Source organism: Thermobia domestica, unplaced genomic scaffold (genome assembly GCF_964235325.1).
Source record: "Thermobia domestica unplaced genomic scaffold, izTheDome1.hap1.1 HAP1_SCAFFOLD_1687, whole genome shotgun sequence".
NCBI classification, from domain to species: domain Eukaryota; kingdom Metazoa; phylum Arthropoda; class Insecta; order Zygentoma; family Lepismatidae; genus Thermobia; species Thermobia domestica.
The window spans coordinates 1-18,558 of NW_027657397.1; the positions used below are offsets into that span (position 1 = coordinate 1).

The 18,558-nt window shown below is 39.1% G+C and overlaps 8 non-coding genes and 1 pseudogene across 8 annotated transcripts; 5 read left to right on the forward strand and 4 right to left on the reverse strand.

Moving 5' to 3' along the window:
• On the forward strand, window positions 1-124 carry LOC145677974 (U2 spliceosomal RNA; annotated as a pseudogene; the record flags this gene model as incomplete).
• Window positions 125-1,978: 1,854 nt separating this feature from the next.
• Window positions 1,979-2,140, reverse strand: LOC145677961 (U1 spliceosomal RNA). The gene has a single exon (XR_014130121.1). It is a non-coding gene; the product is annotated as a U1 spliceosomal RNA (small nuclear RNA).
• An 863-nt stretch (window positions 2,141-3,003) lies between these two features.
• Window positions 3,004-3,196, forward strand: LOC145677965 (U2 spliceosomal RNA). The gene has a single exon (XR_014130125.1). It is a non-coding gene; the product is annotated as a U2 spliceosomal RNA (small nuclear RNA).
• A 1,854-nt stretch (window positions 3,197-5,050) lies between these two features.
• LOC145677973 (U1 spliceosomal RNA) lies at window positions 5,051-5,212 on the reverse strand. Its single transcript, XR_014130132.1, has one exon. It is a non-coding gene; the product is annotated as a U1 spliceosomal RNA (small nuclear RNA).
• Window positions 5,213-6,075: 863 nt separating this feature from the next.
• On the forward strand, window positions 6,076-6,268 carry LOC145677966 (U2 spliceosomal RNA). Its single transcript, XR_014130126.1, has one exon. It is a non-coding gene; the product is annotated as a U2 spliceosomal RNA (small nuclear RNA).
• Window positions 6,269-8,122: 1,854 nt separating this feature from the next.
• LOC145677975 (U1 spliceosomal RNA) lies at window positions 8,123-8,284 on the reverse strand. The gene has a single exon (XR_014130133.1). It is a non-coding gene; the product is annotated as a U1 spliceosomal RNA (small nuclear RNA).
• Window positions 8,285-13,925: 5,641 nt separating this feature from the next.
• Window positions 13,926-14,115, forward strand: LOC145677972 (U2 spliceosomal RNA). Its single transcript, XR_014130131.1, has one exon. It is a non-coding gene; the product is annotated as a U2 spliceosomal RNA (small nuclear RNA).
• A 1,854-nt stretch (window positions 14,116-15,969) lies between these two features.
• LOC145677976 (U1 spliceosomal RNA) lies at window positions 15,970-16,131 on the reverse strand. Its single transcript, XR_014130134.1, has one exon. It is a non-coding gene; the product is annotated as a U1 spliceosomal RNA (small nuclear RNA).
• An 863-nt stretch (window positions 16,132-16,994) lies between these two features.
• Window positions 16,995-17,187, forward strand: LOC145677968 (U2 spliceosomal RNA). Its single transcript, XR_014130127.1, has one exon. It is a non-coding gene; the product is annotated as a U2 spliceosomal RNA (small nuclear RNA).
• The last annotated feature ends 1,371 nt before the right edge of the window (window positions 17,188-18,558 follow it).

Here is an 18,558-nt window from a genome sequence, read left to right on the forward strand (position 1 = left end):
ACCCACATTGTGGGTCCAGAATATTAAACTGATTTTTGGACTGAGGTGAGGTGGTTGTGGCTTGCCACACCCTCACCACGTGTCGGCCCAGCATTGCAGTACAGTTGGGATCGGCACACCTAAATCAAATTCAACCATAGTTCTTCTCTCTCATCTTGGTGGGTCATGGGTTCGAGTTCTACATGAAGCCTCATTCATGGTGCAAGTGACATTCTTTCTGCAAGATGGTCAAGGTCTGTCCGGAAAGTAATGTCACCACATTTATTTACATAATGTGGATTAGCATTATTCAATCTATTGCCCTCTTGCGTCGATCCATCTTTGGCAGCGTGATTTCCAATCAGCAAAGGCATCCTGGAAGGTCTGTGTTGGCAATGCGTTTAAAGCCATTTCAAAAGCTGCTTTCACCACGTCAATTGTTCTGTAACGATGTCCTTTCAGGGAGGATTTCGAACGGGGAAACAAAAAGAAGCCTGAGGGAGCCAAGTCCGGACTGTAGGATGGCAGAATTGCCACGTTAGATTTGGCCAGGTAATTGGTCACGCCCAGGACAGTGTGGGCTGGCGCATTGTCATGATAAAGTATCCAATCACCGCTGAATCCTTGCTCTCACTCAGTCTGTTGAGGACTTGTACGTGAAATTTAGACTTGTGTCCGGAGACACAAACTCATGGTGAACGATCCGCCTAATGTCAGAAAACACAATGAGCATAGTGTTGTGCGACGTCGACGTGTGCCATTTAGCATTTGCCTCTTTGTTTTGGCGTCGTATTGGAATGTCACCCATGATAACATTACCCAAAGAGTGAGAATCATTTTTACACAATCCCAAAACGTTTTCACAAATTTCCACTTGGCGAGAGTTTTCGGTCGTCAGTCAAAACCATTTCTTGGGACAAGTTTCGCACACACTTGACTCATGTGGAAATTCTTGTTCACAACGATGATAGTTTTTGAAATATTTAACACGTCGAAATCGAACATGTTTTAGTGGCGGTTCTTGAAGGAAGTCACATCAGTAAATATTTATAATTTACGAGAGGAAAGCTTTGAGTTTTTTTTTGATTAAAGAAAAACAACTGTTTTCTTCATTTTCTATTTTACAATATTCAATTTATATCCATCTTGTATTTGTCATTTTCTCATGTTCAATTTGTTGCCTATGAAAGTTATGAATATTTATTCTATTAATTTATTCAATTTCTCCATTTATATAGCTTTCCATTTATGTATTTTTATGCCAATAATAAATGTTGTATTTTGTTTAAAATCCTATTCGTTTCTCTCTTTTTAACTACTTTTATCACTTTTTATGTATTTGTTTCTTTAATTTCTTATTTTATTTATTTATTTTTTTAAATGAATACTGGTGATACGATGGAATGATTTTTTTTTTTTTTACTTTATTACAGAGAGAATAAGAAGAAGAAAAAATGAAATCATTCAGTTTAACACCCCATTTTTTTTTTTTTTTTTTTTGAACTTCAGGCTAAAAGTAAGGGGTAAGACAAGTGAGTGATGATGGAAAATTTGGTGGAATGAGAATGTGTGTGAAATCCCAGGGACACGATATTGTTGATCACAAATTTACTTGTGTGGGTATCGAAGTAAGTGCTCTAGCACTGAGCCTGCCACATTTGGGAGAAAATGAAGTAACATGTAGCGAAGGGCCATGCTACGTTGAGAATACTAGTCCTCGTTGGATCACCAAAGTGAAGCAGTGTTAGTACTTGGATAGATGGACTGCTTGGATATATCACGTTTTGTAGTTTCCGTATGAATCAGGATATATATCTGTAAGAAGTGAGAGTGGGAAATGTTTCAGTTTTACACGCACGGCACAGTTTAAAGGCTACACAAGACGGATGATTATGAAAGTCTGAGAACACTCACAACTACAAACCGAAACCATCGCAGTAGTAGTTGGCACTCTACCACTGAGCTTCCCAACTAGTGTCTATGTTTGAATTGTTTTATTCCGGGACAGCGCGAACGCAGTCCCGACTAACAAAAATTACGCGCCCGAGATACCCACGTTTGGGGTATTCGCGGGGGTCAACCCAACCGAAGTGCAATGGAAGGATCTCACCCCGGGGGAACCGCCTTGCTGATCACGGTAGCCCCTACGCCAGGTAAGTATGCTGATGAAATCCAAGTCATTTGCCCAATCAAACTGCGTCAACGAATCGACAGTGAGAGGTTACAATTATACCACAAACATAGATGTGTTGTCTGCACTAGTACTCATTTTAATGTAGGCAGAAAAGTCACTAGGAAATAGAAAACACAGAAAATAGAAACATTTTTATATGATGACGAGAAATTACCTGCCTGCACTCGGTTACTACCATCAGTGAGCAATCTACTGCCATCTGTTGGCATTTCTTCTTGTTTTACGTCTTGAACATCGGCACAACAGAGAGGAATAAAATGATTATGGTATAGTTTACAGCTATTTATGTTTTCAAATGTACGTATATGTAGTTGGTTGTGCTTTCTTGAAGATATTTGATGCCTATTTCCAACTGTGTAACGCAAACCGAAACTGTTCTATCTGTGAGCGCACTATTGCTATGCAACAATTTTCTGGCTGTTTACAATACGAAAACAATAACATTTAACAATGGAATGATTGGGAAATAATCCATGAAAAGCTGATGAAACATTGAGATTGCTTTAATAAATGTAATTTTCCGATTTCATGCAATATATACTGGATGTTGTGAATGGCACCAACATGGCGGATGGGTTGCTTAGCAGCTTTGTATGTATAGGGACTTCTTAAATATATGCTAGTAGTGCAATTTCAAATCTAGATAGAACCGCAAATTACACAAGCATGAAATTGAACGCACTTATTGGAACCAAATAGCAGCGTCTAAGATTTACATTTATTTGGGCCATATCTATTTTGGATTGAATGAAAGGTGTCTAACACCACTAACTCTCACCTCAGCTGTTGAAACATTGATAATATAAACCGGAAAACCGCGTGCTCTCGTCATCGCTTCTCGGCCTTTTGGCTAAGATCAAAGTGTAGTATCTGTTCTTATCAGCTTAATATCTGATACGACCCACATTGTGGGTCCAGAATATTAAACTGATTTTTGGACTGAGGTGAGGTGGTTGTGGCTTGCCACACCCTCACCACGTGTCGGCCCAGCATTGCAGTACAGTTGGGATCGGCACACCTAAATCAAATTCAACCATAGTTCTTCTCTCTCATCTTGGTGGGTCATGGGTTCGAGTTCTACATGAAGCCTCATTCATGGTGCAAGTGACATTCTTTCTGCAAGATGGTCAAGGTCTGTCCGGAAAGTAATGTCACCACATTTATTTACATAATGTGGATTAGCATTATTCAATCTATTGCCCTCTTGCGTCGATCCATCTTTGGCAGCGTGATTTCCAATCAGCAAAGGCATCCTGGAAGGTCTGTGTTGGCAATGCGTTTAAAGCCATTTCAAAAGCTGCTTTCACCACGTCAATTGTTCTGTAACGATGTCCTTTCAGGGAGGATTTCGAACGGGGAAACAAAAAGAAGCCTGAGGGAGCCAAGTCCGGACTGTAGGATGGCAGAATTGCCACGTTAGATTTGGCCAGGTAATTGGTCACGCCCAGGACAGTGTGGGCTGGCGCATTGTCATGATAAAGTATCCAATCACCGCTGAATCCTTGCTCTCACTCAGTCTGTTGAGGACTTGTACGTGAAATTTAGACTTGTGTCCGGAGACACAAACTCATGGTGAACGATCCGCCTAATGTCAGAAAACACAATGAGCATAGTGTTGTGCGACGTCGACGTGTGCCATTTAGCATTTGCCTCTTTGTTTTGGCGTCGTATTGGAATGTCACCCATGATAACATTACCCAAAGAGTGAGAATCATTTTTACACAATCCCAAAACGTTTTCACAAATTTCCACTTGGCGAGAGTTTTCGGTCGTCAGTCAAAACCATTTCTTGGGACAAGTTTCGCACACACTTGACTCATGTGGAAATTCTTGTTCACAACGATGATAGTTTTTGAAATATTTAACACGTCGAAATCGAACATGTTTTAGTGGCGGTTCTTGAAGGAAGTCACATCAGTAAATATTTATAATTTACGAGAGGAAAGCTTTGAGTTTTTTTTTGATTAAAGAAAAACAACTGTTTTCTTCATTTTCTATTTTACAATATTCAATTTATATCCATCTTGTATTTGTCATTTTCTCATGTTCAATTTGTTGCCTATGAAAGTTATGAATATTTATTCTATTAATTTATTCAATTTCTCCATTTATATAGCTTTCCATTTATGTATTTTTATGCCAATAATAAATGTTGTATTTTGTTTAAAATCCTATTCGTTTCTCTCTTTTTAACTACTTTTATCACTTTTTATGTATTTGTTTCTTTAATTTCTTATTTTATTTATTTATTTTTTTAAATGAATACTGGTGATACGATGGAATGATTTTTTTTTTTTTTACTTTATTACAGAGAGAATAAGAAGAAGAAAAAATGAAATCATTCAGTTTAACACCCCATTTTTTTTTTTTTTTTTTTTGAACTTCAGGCTAAAAGTAAGGGGTAAGACAAGTGAGTGATGATGGAAAATTTGGTGGAATGAGAATGTGTGTGAAATCCCAGGGACACGATATTGTTGATCACAAATTTACTTGTGTGGGTATCGAAGTAAGTGCTCTAGCACTGAGCCTGCCACATTTGGGAGAAAATGAAGTAACATGTAGCGAAGGGCCATGCTACGTTGAGAATACTAGTCCTCGTTGGATCACCAAAGTGAAGCAGTGTTAGTACTTGGATAGATGGACTGCTTGGATATATCACGTTTTGTAGTTTCCGTATGAATCAGGATATATATCTGTAAGAAGTGAGAGTGGGAAATGTTTCAGTTTTACACGCACGGCACAGTTTAAAGGCTACACAAGACGGATGATTATGAAAGTCTGAGAACACTCACAACTACAAACCGAAACCATCGCAGTAGTAGTTGGCACTCTACCACTGAGCTTCCCAACTAGTGTCTATGTTTGAATTGTTTTATTCCGGGACAGCGCGAACGCAGTCCCGACTAACAAAAATTACGCGCCCGAGATACCCACGTTTGGGGTATTCGCGGGGGTCAACCCAACCGAAGTGCAATGGAAGGATCTCACCCCGGGGGAACCGCCTTGCTGATCACGGTAGCCCCTACGCCAGGTAAGTATGCTGATGAAATCCAAGTCATTTGCCCAATCAAACTGCGTCAACGAATCGACAGTGAGAGGTTACAATTATACCACAAACATAGATGTGTTGTCTGCACTAGTACTCATTTTAATGTAGGCAGAAAAGTCACTAGGAAATAGAAAACACAGAAAATAGAAACATTTTTATATGATGACGAGAAATTACCTGCCTGCACTCGGTTACTACCATCAGTGAGCAATCTACTGCCATCTGTTGGCATTTCTTCTTGTTTTACGTCTTGAACATCGGCACAACAGAGAGGAATAAAATGATTATGGTATAGTTTACAGCTATTTATGTTTTCAAATGTACGTATATGTAGTTGGTTGTGCTTTCTTGAAGATATTTGATGCCTATTTCCAACTGTGTAACGCAAACCGAAACTGTTCTATCTGTGAGCGCACTATTGCTATGCAACAATTTTCTGGCTGTTTACAATACGAAAACAATAACATTTAACAATGGAATGATTGGGAAATAATCCATGAAAAGCTGATGAAACATTGAGATTGCTTTAATAAATGTAATTTTCCGATTTCATGCAATATATACTGGATGTTGTGAATGGCACCAACATGGCGGATGGGTTGCTTAGCAGCTTTGTATGTATAGGGACTTCTTAAATATATGCTAGTAGTGCAATTTCAAATCTAGATAGAACCGCAAATTACACAAGCATGAAATTGAACGCACTTATTGGAACCAAATAGCAGCGTCTAAGATTTACATTTATTTGGGCCATATCTATTTTGGATTGAATGAAAGGTGTCTAACACCACTAACTCTCACCTCAGCTGTTGAAACATTGATAATATAAACCGGAAAACCGCGTGCTCTCGTCATCGCTTCTCGGCCTTTTGGCTAAGATCAAAGTGTAGTATCTGTTCTTATCAGCTTAATATCTGATACGACCCACATTGTGGGTCCAGAATATTAAACTGATTTTTGGACTGAGGTGAGGTGGTTGTGGCTTGCCACACCCTCACCACGTGTCGGCCCAGCATTGCAGTACAGTTGGGATCGGCACACCTAAATCAAATTCAACCATAGTTCTTCTCTCTCATCTTGGTGGGTCATGGGTTCGAGTTCTACATGAAGCCTCATTCATGGTGCAAGTGACATTCTTTCTGCAAGATGGTCAAGGTCTGTCCGGAAAGTAATGTCACCACATTTATTTACATAATGTGGATTAGCATTATTCAATCTATTGCCCTCTTGCGTCGATCCATCTTTGGCAGCGTGATTTCCAATCAGCAAAGGCATCCTGGAAGGTCTGTGTTGGCAATGCGTTTAAAGCCATTTCAAAAGCTGCTTTCACCACGTCAATTGTTCTGTAACGATGTCCTTTCAGGGAGGATTTCGAACGGGGAAACAAAAAGAAGCCTGAGGGAGCCAAGTCCGGACTGTAGGATGGCAGAATTGCCACGTTAGATTTGGCCAGGTAATTGGTCACGCCCAGGACAGTGTGGGCTGGCGCATTGTCATGATAAAGTATCCAATCACCGCTGAATCCTTGCTCTCACTCAGTCTGTTGAGGACTTGTACGTGAAATTTAGACTTGTGTCCGGAGACACAAACTCATGGTGAACGATCCGCCTAATGTCAGAAAACACAATGAGCATAGTGTTGTGCGACGTCGACGTGTGCCATTTAGCATTTGCCTCTTTGTTTTGGCGTCGTATTGGAATGTCACCCATGATAACATTACCCAAAGAGTGAGAATCATTTTTACACAATCCCAAAACGTTTTCACAAATTTCCACTTGGCGAGAGTTTTCGGTCGTCAGTCAAAACCATTTCTTGGGACAAGTTTCGCACACACTTGACTCATGTGGAAATTCTTGTTCACAACGATGATAGTTTTTGAAATATTTAACACGTCGAAATCGAACATGTTTTAGTGGCGGTTCTTGAAGGAAGTCACATCAGTAAATATTTATAATTTACGAGAGGAAAGCTTTGAGTTTTTTTTTGATTAAAGAAAAACAACTGTTTTCTTCATTTTCTATTTTACAATATTCAATTTATATCCATCTTGTATTTGTCATTTTCTCATGTTCAATTTGTTGCCTATGAAAGTTATGAATATTTATTCTATTAATTTATTCAATTTCTCCATTTATATAGCTTTCCATTTATGTATTTTTATGCCAATAATAAATGTTGTATTTTGTTTAAAATCCTATTCGTTTCTCTCTTTTTAACTACTTTTATCACTTTTTATGTATTTGTTTCTTTAATTTCTTATTTTATTTATTTATTTTTTTAAATGAATACTGGTGATACGATGGAATGATTTTTTTTTTTTTTACTTTATTACAGAGAGAATAAGAAGAAGAAAAAATGAAATCATTCAGTTTAACACCCCATTTTTTTTTTTTTTTTTTTTGAACTTCAGGCTAAAAGTAAGGGGTAAGACAAGTGAGTGATGATGGAAAATTTGGTGGAATGAGAATGTGTGTGAAATCCCAGGGACACGATATTGTTGATCACAAATTTACTTGTGTGGGTATCGAAGTAAGTGCTCTAGCACTGAGCCTGCCACATTTGGGAGAAAATGAAGTAACATGTAGCGAAGGGCCATGCTACGTTGAGAATACTAGTCCTCGTTGGATCACCAAAGTGAAGCAGTGTTAGTACTTGGATAGATGGACTGCTTGGATATATCACGTTTTGTAGTTTCCGTATGAATCAGGATATATATCTGTAAGAAGTGAGAGTGGGAAATGTTTCAGTTTTACACGCACGGCACAGTTTAAAGGCTACACAAGACGGATGATTATGAAAGTCTGAGAACACTCACAACTACAAACCGAAACCATCGCAGTAGTAGTTGGCACTCTACCACTGAGCTTCCCAACTAGTGTCTATGTTTGAATTGTTTTATTCCGGGACAGCGCGAACGCAGTCCCGACTAACAAAAATTACGCGCCCGAGATACCCACGTTTGGGGTATTCGCGGGGGTCAACCCAACCGAAGTGCAATGGAAGGATCTCACCCCGGGGGAACCGCCTTGCTGATCACGGTAGCCCCTACGCCAGGTAAGTATGCTGATGAAATCCAAGTCATTTGCCCAATCAAACTGCGTCAACGAATCGACAGTGAGAGGTTACAATTATACCACAAACATAGATGTGTTGTCTGCACTAGTACTCATTTTAATGTAGGCAGAAAAGTCACTAGGAAATAGAAAACACAGAAAATAGAAACATTTTTATATGATGACGAGAAATTACCTGCCTGCACTCGGTTACTACCATCAGTGAGCAATCTACTGCCATCTGTTGGCATTTCTTCTTGTTTTACGTCTTGAACATCGGCACAACAGAGAGGAATAAAATGATTATGGTATAGTTTACAGCTATTTATGTTTTCAAATGTACGTATATGTAGTTGGTTGTGCTTTCTTGAAGATATTTGATGCCTATTTCCAACTGTGTAACGCAAACCGAAACTGTTCTATCTGTGAGCGCACTATTGCTATGCAACAATTTTCTGGCTGTTTACAATACGAAAACAATAACATTTAACAATGGAATGATTGGGAAATAATCCATGAAAAGCTGATGAAACATTGAGATTGCTTTAATAAATGTAATTTTCCGATTTCATGCAATATATACTGGATGTTGTGAATGGCACCAACATGGCGGATGGGTTGCTTAGCAGCTTTGTATGTATAGGGACTTCTTAAATATATGCTAGTAGTGCAATTTCAAATCTAGATAGAACCGCAAATTACACAAGCATGAAATTGAACGCACTTATTGGAACCAAATAGCAGCGTCTAAGATTTACATTTATTTGGGCCATATCTATTTTGGATTGAATGAAAGGTGTCTAACACCACTAACTCTCACCCCAGCTGTTGAAACATTGATAATATAAACCGGAAAACCGCGTGCTCTCGTCATCGCTTCTCGGCCTTTTGGCTAAGATCAAAGTGTAGTATCACACGTGTTTGAATTGGCTGGGGGGTGGTCGGTGTCGGTCGCGTTAGGTGTTAGGGATCCCCGTAGTTTCTCTCCCATTGCAGGTGGGCGCTTTCGAGCTGCTACTGCTTGGGCGAGATAAATTGATGACCTTCCCTGCTTCTAGATAGACGAATTGATCACGGGCTCGCAACTCCCTGATCAACCGATGTAGTCAATGATTTGATGGTTCCTGATTGGTGTTAGGGATCCCCTGGATTCTCTCCCATTGCAGGTGGGCGCTTTTGAGCTGCTACTGCTTGGGCGGCATTGATTGACGACCTTCCTTTCTTTTAGCTGTCGGAATACACGTATATAGACGAATAGATCGTGGGCTGGCAGCTTACTAATTAGCTGTAATCGATAAACTGTCTGAACTTCAATCGAAATGGAAACAATCCCGCCACTACGAAGGGACGGCAGCACTCTCATTGTACGTTTTCCCACAACGGATCATTTTAACTGTACGGAGAGGGGCTGCCGAGCTGCCTTCAAATCAAAAGCATGGACCTCTACAAGAGCCTCAGTTGAAAGACACCTGCTGAGAGACCATAACGTGAGAATAACACAAACAAAAAATATATGTGGTCGATGCAGATCGGAGCTGGGAAGGAGACCAACAGGTCATACCTGCAACGCTACGACCCCAGCTGATATGAAAGAAAACGAGAGGGAGGTTTTTGCATATAAATGCGAAAAATGTGGTGAGACTTTCCCGAATACAAGAGCCCTACGCAACCATCTGCAGTGGCATAAATATAGAGGGGACAGAAATACCCCTGAGAGGTTGATTACTACTAACAATACAAGGACGAATCCTGGAACGCACAGTGAAAAGACTCTTCAAGTTAATGAAGAGCTCGAAGATGGGGAACTGCGTGACGAATATTTAACTGAACAGCAAGCCGAAACGCACGGTGATGACACGGTGATACGAACAGAGGATGGGCAGGATATGGGTGATCCCTCGCAGAGCGAGGAAGCCCTGGGAACCACAAATAATGAACCTGACGAAACGAATGAGGGTTCCCAATACGAATATGCCTCAGATAGCATGATCGAAAAGATGGTCAACAGAATCCTGGATGAAAACACAGATGAAAACTCACAAATTGAATCTCTATTAGCAATAAGCAGATGCGAGATAGAAAGACAACTTTACGAGAGCTTCCAGTCTCACGATATAGAACAAATTCCTGATACTCCAGGAGTAGATCCTGATATAATTACGACCATCGCTGAGGTCCATAATTGGCCACCTCCTGACCCCCATGAGGATGAGCACCAAATGGCTGAGGTATCTACCAATATAATCTCTGAACCGTTGCATTTAAATATTGAAGCTGTAGAGGCAACGACGAAAGGAGATACACTTGATGCAACTAATAGTGAAAACACATCACCAAAAATGTCAAACCAAAGAGACAACAATACAAATCAACTAGTGATTCCTGAAAAAGACCTTATCAACACCACTAATCAAGTAATAGACACTGATAGTTTGACTGAACAGATGTCCGATACAAGAATTTCTTCTAATGATAGAGACGCAATAACTGACTCAGACAGCGAGTCGGAAGATGAACAAAACGTCTCACAAGGGGATGCCGATATAGAAGTCGAGATAGACCCAATTAATAGCAATGAAGATAATATTCTCATTAATGTAAACGATGACTCACAACTTCATATACTTTTCCTCAATAGACTGAAAAGGTTAAGACAAACAGAAAACAGTAATGAGGAATGGGAGGAATTCCAAAATATTTTATCTGAACTGATTGTTGAAGCCTCCAAGATACTGAAACTTAAACCAAAAAGACCAGTCGTAAACAATAAGAAACCTATTGATATAGAGGATGCCAAAACAATCCAGAGAATATATAGACTGAACAGGAGAAAAGCGATTAGATTAATAACTGAAGGACAAAAACTTGAGTGCCCAATTGAAAAGAAAGTAATAGAACAATATTTTAAGAACCTGTGGGAAGAAAAGTGCTATGACGAATCGGTCTTTGAAAACTTTGATTTTAAAGCCGAAAACGAGATATTAGCAGAACCATTCACCCCTGAAGAAGTAGTCAAACGATTAAGAAAGGCTGAAAACTCCTCCCCTGGAGAAGACAGAATCACCTACAAACACTGGAAGACACTTGACCCGAGTGGTAAGTTACTGGCCGAAATATTCAACATTTGCCTGAAATATAGAAAAATCCCGAAGGAATGGAAACACGGAAACACAATCTTAATCCACAAAAAGGGAGACCCAAATGATATTCAAAATTATAGGCCGATAACTATAACAAATACCATTGCTAAATTGTATGCTGGGTGCTGGGCCTCTAGATTAATGAAATGGATAAATGAAGAAGGAGCCATTTGTAGATCCCAAAAAGGGTTTATGCCTTTTGACGGGGTCCTGGAGTTAAATTACATAATTGAAACGAGAATCCAAGAAGCAAGACAAGAAAAAATAGATTTATGCATGGCTCAACTTGACTGCTCCAACGCATTTGGTAGTCTCCCTCACAAAACAATATTTGAAGTACTGAAAAGAACAAACGCGGGAGAAACAATGGTAGCAATAGTAGAAGACATGTACAATAATTCGACCTCGACAATTTCAACACCTACTGGTTTGACTGACCCAATCAAGATCAAAACGGGAATAAAACAAGGATGTCCCCTCAGCGGTCTGCTATTTATTTTAGCCTTAGACCCTATAATTAGGAAGTTCGAATCCGATAACCATATGCACAAAATACTAGCATACGCAGACGACATTACTCTACTGAATACATCAGCTGACGCGTTACAAGATAATGTAGACTCTTTAGTGAAAGAATTACAAAAGATCAACTTAACAACAAACCCACTCAAAAGCGTATGCACATGGATCTCAGGCAAAACCCCTGCTGGATGTAGGAATATGCAGTTAAAAATTGGTGATGACACAATAAAATGCATTAAAGATGGTGAAGAAACTATCTTTTTAGGTAAACCAGTCGGCTTCAACATAACTAAAGACGAATTTAGTGTAAATAAAATTATATCAAAAGGTTTGAAAATACTGGCCTCAAAACTTGCACCCTGGCAAAGAATAGACGCCATGAAGAGCTTCTTTTTCCCATCCCTTCACTTCGAAATGAGAACAAATCAAAGAAGTAAAGGTGAATGGAAGAAACTAGACGATGCCCTGAGACCTCTCTTTAAGAAGACTTTGAACGTCCCGAAGGAAGCCTCCAACCTATATCTCTACGGAGGTAGAGCACAGGGACTGTGTGGTATCCCTCTTGCAGCGGAATGCGCCGATATAGCCTCTATTGATAGCGCTTTTAAGCTTTTAACGTCAATAGACATGGACATAAGAATTTTAGCTAATAACGAACTATCAAAAACAATAAGAGGAAGGATCGGTAAGGAAATAGAAGATGAAGACAAAAGCAAATATCTATCGGCCAACATGGAAGAGTCATACAAAACTACAACAAATGCGTACAAAAACTCCTGGACGGTAGCGCGGAAGGCATCCAACAGATTAAAATGCAAATGGACATTTCAAAATAGCCTACCAAACATTGAATTCAAGGGGAGGACAATAAAACCAACGCAAAGATTGCAAGTTTCAAAAAGATTGAGAGGAGGTTTACAAGAGGAAAAGGGCACGGAATTATTGCAATATGTGAACCAAGGTAAGACCATTGAGTGTGTGGGCGCAAGTAGAGCCAGCACCCACTTCTTACAAGACGGCCAATATACGAGATTTGCTGACTGGCGATTTATACACAGAGCCAGGTTAAACTTAGTACCCCTAAATGGCGTCAAAAAATGGAATGGCGGAAACAAGCAGTGCAGAAGATGTGGATATGAAAATGAAACACTACCCCACGTCTTGAACCACTGCATGAGATATTCTGATGCCATGCAAAAGAGGCATAATGCAATAGTCAATAGAGTAAAAAAGGCCGCCGAGAAAAAGTTTAGAGTTGAAGCCGAAAATCAGCAGGTCGTTGAGGGTAACAGATGCAGACCAGACTTGTTACTGGTCAAAGATAATAAAGCCTATATAGTAGACGTAACGGTTCCCTTTGAAAATAGACTGGAAGCCGTTGAAAATGCAAGACAGGAGAAAATCCAGAAATATGACGAGGTCAAGACCAGACTAATGGAGAAGTTTTTAGAGGTAGAAATAATCCCAATAATAGTTGGAGCACTGGGCAGTTGGGATCCACAAAATGATCATTTTTTAAGAAAATTGTGTTCCAAATCCTACCTAAGTTTAATGAAAAAATTGTGCGTAAGTGACACAATTAGATGGTCCCGCGACATCTATATTGAACACATAACAGGCCAGAAACAATACTAGGAATGACACCAGAAGCACTAACTAAACAAATAAGCTGATTTTTAAGACACCTTTCTAAAGGATTGTTTGAAGTGATAATACCCTCCCATTCTCATTTTACTGTTGTTGACATATATACACGCCATATAAAATCAGAATGAAGCTTTTTTAATTATAACAAATTCAAACAAACTTTTAGTAAGTCTGACCTATATCCTTACCAATATCCCTTTTTTATCTATAAATTTATTTTATTCTTTTTATGCTTAAAGTGACGAAACCAATCGGTCGATAACATTTATTCTTTTAGTATATATATAACGAGAAACACTGTATATTTTAGCTTAATTGACGAACCTAATGGGTTAAATTCTATCCCATAATGAAAGTAACAAACATGTATCGGGACATCTGTTCTTATCAGCTTAATATCTGATACGACCCACATTGTGGGTCCAGAATATTAAACTGATTTTTGGACTGAGGTGAGGTGGTTGTGGCTTGCCACACCCTCACCACGTGTCGGCCCAGCATTGCAGTACAGTTGGGATCGGCACACCTAAATCAAATTCAACCATAGTTCTTCTCTCTCATCTTGGTGGGTCATGGGTTCGAGTTCTACATGAAGCCTCATTCATGGTGCAAGTGACATTCTTTCTGCAAGATGGTCAAGGTCTGTCCGGAAAGTAATGTCACCACATTTATTTACATAATGTGGATTAGCATTATTCAATCTATTGCCCTCTTGCGTCGATCCATCTTTGGCAGCGTGATTTCCAATCAGCAAAGGCATCCTGGAAGGTCTGTGTTGGCAATGCGTTTAAAGCCATTTCAAAAGCTGCTTTCACCACGTCAATTGTTCTGTAACGATGTCCTTTCAGGGAGGATTTCGAACGGGGAAACAAAAAGAAGCCTGAGGGAGCCAAGTCCGGACTGTAGGATGGCAGAATTGCCACGTTAGATTTGGCCAGGTAATTGGTCACGCCCAGGACAGTGTGGGCTGGCGCATTGTCATGATAAAGTATCCAATCACCGCTGAATCCTTGCTCTCACTCAGTCTGTTGAGGACTTGTACGTGAAATTTAGACTTGTGTCCGGAGACACAAACTCATGGTGAACGATCCGCCTAATGTCAGAAAACACAATGAGCATAGTGTTGTGCGACGTCGACGTGTGCCATTTAGCATTTGCCTCTTTGTTTTGGCGTCGTATTGGAATGTCACCCATGATAACATTACCCAAAGAGTGAGAATCATTTTTACACAATCCCAAAACGTTTTCACAAATTTCCACTTGGCGAGAGTTTTCGGTCGTCAGTCAAAACCATTTCTTGGGACAAGTTTCGCACACACTTGACTCATGTGGAAATTCTTGTTCACAACGATGATAGTTTTTGAAATATTTAACACGTCGAAATCGAACATGTTTTAGTGGCGGTTCTTGAAGGAAGTCACATCAGTAAATATTTATAATTTACGAGAGGAAAGCTTTGAGTTTTTTTTTGATTAAAGAAAAACAACTGTTTTCTTCATTTTCTATTTTACAATATTCAATTTATATCCATCTTGTATTTGTCATTTTCTCATGTTCAATTTGTTGCCTATGAAAGTTATGAATATTTATTCTATTAATTTATTCAATTTCTCCATTTATATAGCTTTCCATTTATGTATTTTTATGCCAATAATAAATGTTGTATTTTGTTTAAAATCCTATTCGTTTCTCTCTTTTTAACTACTTTTATCACTTTTTATGTATTTGTTTCTTTAATTTCTTATTTTATTTATTTATTTTTTTAAATGAATACTGGTGATACGATGGAATGATTTTTTTTTTTTTTACTTTATTACAGAGAGAATAAGAAGAAGAAAAAATGAAATCATTCAGTTTAACACCCCATTTTTTTTTTTTTTTTTTTTGAACTTCAGGCTAAAAGTAAGGGGTAAGACAAGTGAGTGATGATGGAAAATTTGGTGGAATGAGAATGTGTGTGAAATCCCAGGGACACGATATTGTTGATCACAAATTTACTTGTGTGGGTATCGAAGTAAGTGCTCTAGCACTGAGCCTGCCACATTTGGGAGAAAATGAAGTAACATGTAGCGAAGGGCCATGCTACGTTGAGAATACTAGTCCTCGTTGGATCACCAAAGTGAAGCAGTGTTAGTACTTGGATAGATGGACTGCTTGGATATATCACGTTTTGTAGTTTCCGTATGAATCAGGATATATATCTGTAAGAAGTGAGAGTGGGAAATGTTTCAGTTTTACACGCACGGCACAGTTTAAAGGCTACACAAGACGGATGATTATGAAAGTCTGAGAACACTCACAACTACAAACCGAAACCATCGCAGTAGTAGTTGGCACTCTACCACTGAGCTTCCCAACTAGTGTCTATGTTTGAATTGTTTTATTCCGGGACAGCGCGAACGCAGTCCCGACTAACAAAAATTACGCGCCCGAGATACCCACGTTTGGGGTATTCGCGGGGGTCAACCCAACCGAAGTGCAATGGAAGGATCTCACCCCGGGGGAACCGCCTTGCTGATCACGGTAGCCCCTACGCCAGGTAAGTATGCTGATGAAATCCAAGTCATTTGCCCAATCAAACTGCGTCAACGAATCGACAGTGAGAGGTTACAATTATACCACAAACATAGATGTGTTGTCTGCACTAGTACTCATTTTAATGTAGGCAGAAAAGTCACTAGGAAATAGAAAACACAGAAAATAGAAACATTTTTATATGATGACGAGAAATTACCTGCCTGCACTCGGTTACTACCATCAGTGAGCAATCTACTGCCATCTGTTGGCATTTCTTCTTGTTTTACGTCTTGAACATCGGCACAACAGAGAGGAATAAAATGATTATGGTATAGTTTACAGCTATTTATGTTTTCAAATGTACGTATATGTAGTTGGTTGTGCTTTCTTGAAGATATTTGATGCCTATTTCCAACTGTGTAACGCAAACCGAAACTGTTCTATCTGTGAGCGCACTATTGCTATGCAACAATTTTCTGGCTGTTTACAATACGAAAACAATAACATTTAACAATGGAATGATTGGGAAATAATCCATGAAAAGCTGATGAAACATTGAGATTGCTTTAATAAATGTAATTTTCCGATTTCATGCAATATATACTGGATGTTGTGAATGGCACCAACATGGCGGATGGGTTGCTTAGCAGCTTTGTATGTATAGGGACTTCTTAAATATATGCTAGTAGTGCAATTTCAAATCTAGATAGAACCGCAAATTACACAAGCATGAAATTGAACGCACTTATTGGAACCAAATAGCAGCGTCTAAGATTTACATTTATTTGGGCCATATCTATTTTGGATTGAATGAAAGGTGTCTAACACCACTAACTCTCACCTCAGCTGTTGAAACATTGATAATATAAACCGGAAAACCGCGTGCTCTCGTCATCGCTTCTCGGCCTTTTGGCTAAGATCAAAGTGTAGTATCTGTTCTTATCAGCTTAATATCTGATACGACCCACATTGTGGGTCCAGAATATTAAACTGATTTTTGGACTGAGGTGAGGTGGTTGTGGCTTGCCACACCCTCACCACGTGTCGGCCCAGCATTGCAGTACAGTTGGGATCGGCACACCTAAATCAAATTCAACCATAGTTCTTCTCTCTCATCTTGGTGGGTCATGGGTTCGAGTTCTACATGAAGCCTCATTCATGGTGCAAGTGACATTCTTTCTGCAAGATGGTCAAGGTCTGTCCGGAAAGTAATGTCACCACATTTATTTACATAATGTGGATTAGCATTATTCAATCTATTGCCCTCTTGCGTCGATCCATCTTTGGCAGCGTGATTTCCAATCAGCAAAGGCATCCTGGAAGGTCTGTGTTGGCAATGCGTTTAAAGCCATTTCAAAAGCTGCTTTCACCACGTCAATTGTTCTGTAACGATGTCCTTTCAGGGAGGATTTCGAACGGGGAAACAAAAAGAAGCCTGAGGGAGCCAAGTCCGGACTGTAGGATGGCAGAATTGCCACGTTAGATTTGGCCAGGTAATTGGTCACGCCCAGGACAGTGTGGGCTGGCGCATTGTCATGATAAAGTATCCAATCACCGCTGAATCCTTGCTCTCACTCAGTCTGTTGAGGACTTGTACGTGAAATTTAGACTTGTGTCCGGAGACACAAACTCATGGTGAACGATCCGCCTAATGTCAGAAAACACAATGAGCATAGTGTTGTGCGACGTCGACGTGTGCCATTTAGCATTTGCCTCTTTGTTTTGGCGTCGTATTGGAATGTCACCCATGATAACATTACCCAAAGAGTGAGAATCATTTTTACACAATCCCAAAACGTTTTCACAAATTTCCACTTGGCGAGAGTTTTCGGTCGTCAGTCAAAACCATTTCTTGGGACAAGTTTCGCACACACTTGACTCATGTGGAAATTCTTGTTCACAACGATGATAGTTTTTGAAATATTTAACACGTCGAAATCGAACATGTTTTAGTGGCGGTTCTTGAAGGAAGTCACATCAGTAAATATTTATAATTTACGAGAGGAAAGCTTTGAGTTTTTTTTTGATTAAAGAAAAACAACTGTTTTCTTCATTTTCTATTTTACAATATTCAATTTATATCCATCTTGTATTTGTCATTTTCTCATGTTCAATTTGTTGCCTATGAAAGTTATGAATATTTATTCTATTAATTTATTCAATTTCTCCATTTATATAGCTTTCCATTTATGTATTTTTATGCCAATAATAAATGTTGTATTTTGTTTAAAATCCTATTCGTTTCTCTCTTTTTAACTACTTTTATCACTTTTTATGTATTTGTTTCTTTAATTTCTTATTTTATTTATTTATTTTTTTAAATGAATACTGGTGATACGATGGAATGATTTTTTTTTTTTTTACTTTATTACAGAGAGAATAAGAAGAAGAAAAAATGAAATCATTCAGTTTAACACCCCATTTTTTTTTTTTTTTTTTTTGAACTTCAGGCTAAAA